This window comes from Suricata suricatta, chromosome 4 (genome assembly GCF_006229205.1).
Source record: "Suricata suricatta isolate VVHF042 chromosome 4, meerkat_22Aug2017_6uvM2_HiC, whole genome shotgun sequence".
Lineage (NCBI taxonomy): Eukaryota > Metazoa > Chordata > Mammalia > Carnivora > Herpestidae > Suricata > Suricata suricatta.
The window spans coordinates 61,879,281-61,885,210 of record NC_043703.1 but is presented as its reverse complement, the minus strand read 5'-3'; positions in this window follow the sequence as shown (position 1 = coordinate 61,885,210).

Here is a 5,930-nt window from a genome sequence, read left to right as displayed (position 1 = left end):
ATATGATCCACCCTTTCCATATTTAGGTATTTACTCAAGAGAACAAAATCCAACTCAAATGTGTATCAATCAATAGGTGAATATATTTAAAAACCTATGGTGTCTCCATACAACGGACTACTACTCAGAAATAAAGTGGAATGAACTATTCGTGCATGTTAGAGCAGGAATGAACCTCAAAATCATCATGCATAGTGAAAGAAGCCAGACAAAAAACAATACATATAGTATGATCCTATATTTAACACTCTAGTAAGTGCAAGCTCATCTGTAGCAAGAGAACTCAGATTTGGAGATAGGGTAAGGGCTGGTAGGGTGCAGGGTGCAAGGAGGAGTGGGAGGAAAAGTTCACAGGGGGCATGAAGAAATACTGGGAGTTGATGGGTATGGGGGCGTTCGTTACTTTGGGGGTGGTTTCACTGGGGTATATGTATGTCAAAATTCATCAGACTTTAACTATAATATGTTCAGTTTATTTTATATCAATAGTACTGCAATAAAGCTATTAAAAATAAAGTTTTTTAAATTCCTGAACAAATTAACAAAACATTTCAGTGTCCAAAATTTGGAGTCAATAAGGAATTTTAAAGTGCTTAAATTTATTTAGTTGGTATGAGGACCACGCAGAAGATCTGTGGGTATTTCATTGGGGCACCTGGATGGCTTGGTTGGTTAAGCATCTGACTTTGGCTCAGGTCATGATATCACAGTTTGTGAGTTTGAGTCCCACATCAGGTTCTCAGCTGTCAGGACAGAGCCCGCTTTGGATCCTTTGTCCTGCCCTTCTCTGCTCCTCTCCCACTTGCTCTCTGTCTCTTTCAAATAAATAAATAAACTTACAAAAAAAAAAAAAAAAGGAAGGCCTCTAGGCATTTCAAATTATGTATTCACTGGGTAAGCCATTGGTTAAGACTAGTTCTCAAGAGCTCACTGTAGTACGGTAAGCCTTTAATAAAAGGTTAATGTAAAGTGCTCTTGGGCTGGAGGAAAGAAGGTCTGAGAATAAGTAAATCATGACTTTCATTTACTCAGTGGATGGCCTTGGTCAAATTGCTCAACTGCTCTAAGTGTCAGCTTGCCTATCTGTCATGGAAAAAAAAATAACTTGTGAGATTATTAAGAGAATAATTGAGAGAAAGGGAGAGAAACATCAGCTGACAACAAAAAGGCTTTCGCTGTCAGAATTCTGTTGTTATGCAGAAGTGAATCACCCCAAGGGCAGTCCAAAGGCACCACCACTCTCCTGGGCAAATGAACCATCCACACCTGCTCACTCAGACGCTGATTCGTTTGTCTGGCAGCAAGCACTGGTTCCAGAAATGCACACATGGCCAACTCCCTCTGACGACATGAGAGAAGGAAATATGGTCCTAGCATCTTCACATCCCATTTGTTCAAGAAGTCTTCCTGGGTGTTAAGTTCTGTCCCTGCCCACTCCCCAGTTTTTAACTTCTGGGCTTCTTTCAAGATGGCTCCAACTTTCAGACTTTGGACTGGCTTACCAGCTGTCTTTGGACAGCTAGTACAAAAATGCTTCGTGATCTCAAGAGGATCCACCATCTTTGCTCTCCACTTGGGTTAGCAAGTTTGGTCCCTCCAACAGATGCTTAATTAAGCTCCAGACCCACCAACTCAGTAGTTAGCGTCATTCACAAATACAGGTGTGCACCTTAAGACCACTGCAATGCGGAAGACTGGATTATCTTTAAAGCTACTATGGAGGTAAATGATAAAATACAAGGCAAACCTTTCACTAATATAGGAAGACTAGTGTAAATGGACTAATAGTAGTGGATAAGCAGCATCATAATCATATTTCAGTTATATCCAGGAATATATACTCTCCTCTTGAGGCTTGCCTCCTTTTCTTATTTTCCCAACCTTTGGATCATGTGGTACAGGGGTTCGCAAACTTTTTTGGCAAAGGGCCAAGTAGTAAATTTTTAGCTTTGCCAGCCAAGAGACAAAATGAAAGACATTATAAAGATACTTATGTAACCATTTTAAATAAAACCATTTAAAAATGTAAAAGCCATTTTTAGATTGTGGGAAAGAACGAGAAGAAAGGAAGGAAGGAAGGAAGGGCGGATGAAGGACGGGTGCCTTGGTGGCTCCATGGGTTAAGCATCTTATTCTTGATTTTGGCTCAGGTCATGGTCTTATGGTGCATGGGTTTGAGCCCTACATCGGGCTCTGCACTGAAAGCACAGAGCCTGCTTGGAATTCCCTCTCTTCTTCTCTCTCTGCCCATTCTGTGCTAGCTCTCTCCCTCTCAAAATAAATAAAAATAAACTTTAAAAAAAGTAAGAAAGAGACAGAGGGAGGGATAGAGAAACAGAGAAAACAAGAAAGAAAGAAAACAAGAAAAAGGGATAGGCAATGGGCTGAAATTGGTCCAGGACAATAGCTCGCCAATTTCTGTTTCAGTTGCATGAGATTCAGCTTCAGTAATTTAACACTCATGGAACCCAACTTTAAAGCTTTTTCCAAATTAATTAGAACACGACGACCTTTTGGTGAATTCCTTTAGGACACGAAGGGGTTATGCCTTACACAGATCTTACTGAACTTATTCCAGTGAACTTACTGGGAATTTGGACTCCCTCCATTGTTTCTCTTTGAAATGTTTACTACTTCAATATTTTTGGGCTTCTTCCATAACCTATTTAACAGAAAACACATTCTCATCAGTGCTTTTAGCCTTTTCCATACTGGCATCCTTTGAATCTCAAAAAGAACTCCGTTGGGCTAATTAATGACTTTGCAAGTCATCAGAAAACAGCATGGCTTGTCATCACTATTGGTGGGTGCTGGCTGAAATTATTAGAATTCTTTTAACATAATATTTTTATGTGAGCAAATACTTCCTTTGAGGAATGCCAAACTATTCGGGGAAAATAAACTTTCACAAGGCACCATAGGCCTTTTATCCCCCAGTATTTAAAGTGAGCGAGATTTCAGTCAAGATAATTTCATGTCCACTCTATTTCTGCATCTGGATCTCGGCTCTGGCAGAAATGGTAATAGCCTGCAGAAGTCTGGGTAGGGATAGGATGTGCTCTGAAAAATGTGTCACATTGTTTCCATCCTTTGAAAGTGTGGCCTCAGCTCCCACTACTCATGCTCAGTAGATGACCCCCCCTCATCCTGAAGAATTGAGAACAATCAGCATCCGCGGAGCATTTCCACATCGTCAACTCAAAAGGTATTGGCATCTTCACTTGTCTTTTCTTGCTTTGTCCTTCCTTTGGAGGAAAACATGTTCTTTTCCTTTACATACCTACCTTCTCAGCTACTCCTTGATCTACACTGCTACTCACTTTAGAACACCATGCTGTTCCTGATCTACTTATTGCATTTTCCTTCTCTTCCTTTCCACCACTCCTCCTTGGCCTTAAGTATATGTATAGGTCATGGCTCCTGGGTGGCTCAGTCCGTTAAGCTTCTGACTCTTGATTACAGCTCAGGTCATGATCTCACAGTTCATGGGATCAAGGCTGGCGCCAAGCTCCATACTGACAGCAGTGGAGCCTGCTTGGAATTCTTTCTCTCTCTCCCTGTCTCTGTGCCCCTCCCCTGCTTGCATGCTTTCTCTCTCTTAAAAGTAAAATAAACATTGAAAAAATATACACATCTGTCTCCTATCATTAAAAATAACAATTATTCTGGTCTAAATACTGCCGCAAGCCACCACACTTCCTTGTCTTCTTTTTACGACCAAGCTTCTGTTTTAAACCAAGCAATCAGCTCTCACTCTCTCCACTTCCTTATTATCCACTCATTCCTTGAAATTTATCATCTTCCTTTTCCCATCTTGATGAAACTAGACCACACGTAATTTACCAACTTAAAATTCCAGTGGCTCTCCCCACCCCAACACACATACACATACTTTTCAATTTCTGCAAACTAAAGACATCTTCCTAAAATCTATTTAATTTTTTTTTAATTTTTATTTATTGATTTTGAGAGAGGGATAGAGTGAGAGCAGTGGAGGGACAGAGAGAGAGAATCCCCAGCAGGCTCTGCACTGACAGTACAGGGCTCTATTCGGGGCTCGATCAAGAACCTAGAGACCATGACCTGAGCCAAAACCGAGAGTCAGATGCTTTACCGACTGAGCCAGCTAGACACTCCTAAAATCTATTTTAAACAAAATATTTGGGGGAACGTGGCTGGCTCAGTTGGTGAAACATCAAGACTCTTGATTTAAGCTCAGGTCATGAGCTCTATGTTCATGAAATCAGCCCCCAAGTTGGGCTCTGGGCTGACAGCATGGAGTTTGCTTGAGATTCTCTCTCTCGGCAATTCACCTGCACACACACACACACACACACACACACACACACACACACACACACTTTCTCTCTCTTTCAAAATAAATAAACTTAAAAAAATGAAGTAAACATTTTGAAGGAGTCTGCTGACTATTGAATATAGCTCAAATCCAGATGGTTAGTTCTTAAGGATTTCCATCTAATCACGAGTGGTTGTCTCTAATTTTGCACGCACTCTACGTTCTAAACAATTTGGTCTGTCCAGCTATTGTTTCTTGAGCACATCCAATGTCTTCCTACCTTAGCAGCTCTTAAGCATCTGGCTGATTGTTCTTAGAAGGATTATGCCAACTAACTATAAAGCCTTCTATAATCTCAACGGAATGCCACTTTAATGTAATTAAATTTTTTGAGGAGTTTTAAAACTACAGGAAAATTCTCAGTTAAGGAGAACAGTCCCAAGTACCCACGGCTAAGAATTAACTAACTTATTTATTTTCATTTTTAATTCATATTTTAAGTAAAAAGGATTGAAACATTATGATAGGGTTAAAATTTGTTCTCTTACCCAGATCTGCCCCTCCAGAAGAAGCCAGATCAGAAATTTGGTAAATGTTTTCTTAGTCCATGCTTTTAAACCTCTAATGCACATTTATAAATGCACATTTATAAATCAAAAACTACTATAGTATCATTTCTTGCTTTTAATTTAGTATCTGGTAAAAAATCTAGTTCATAACTCTAAAACTTGTTTTGTTCCTCTCAAGATCTCATTGTTTAAAAAAAAATAAGTTTATTTATTTCAAGTGCTATACAGATATATCATAATTTTAATATAAACATATTTATAAGATGTCTATATCAAAAGTCATATTAAGTCTATCATAAGCATTCATCAAATTTTATAATTCATTTTCATATTGATGAATATTTGGTTGATTTCAATTCTTTATTATTGCAAGTAATATCATAATGAGTGTCTTTGTCTCTTTCCTTGAGTGTAAGAATTTCTTTTTGGCGGGCTAGTGTCCAAATTCTACAAGGAACTCACCAAACTCCACACCCAAAAAACAAACAACCCAGTGAAGAAATGGGCAGAAGACATAAACAGACACTTCTCCAAAGAGGACATCCAAATGGACTACAGGCACATGAAACAATGCTCAACATCACTTATCATCAGGAAAACACAAATCAAAACCACACTGAGATACCACCTCACGCCAGTCAGAGTGGCTAAAGTGAACAAATCAAGAGACTATAGATGCTGGCGAGGGTGTGGAGAGACGGGCACCCTGCTACACTGTTGGTGGGAATGTAAACTGGTGCAGCCACTCTGGAACACAGTGTGGAGGTTCCTCAAAAAACTATCCATAGAACCCCCTTATGACCCAGCAATAGCACTGCTAGGGATTTACCCAAGAGAGACAGAAATGCTGATGCATAGGAGCACATGTACTGCAATGTTCATAGGAGCACTGTCAACAATAGCCAAAACATGGAAAGGGTCTAAATGTCCATCACCTGATGAGGGGATCAAGAAGATGTGGTATATATACACAATGGAGTATTATTACATGGCAATGAGAAAGAATGAAATATGGCCATTTGTAGGAAAGTGGATGGACCTCGAGGGTGTCATGCTAAGGGAAA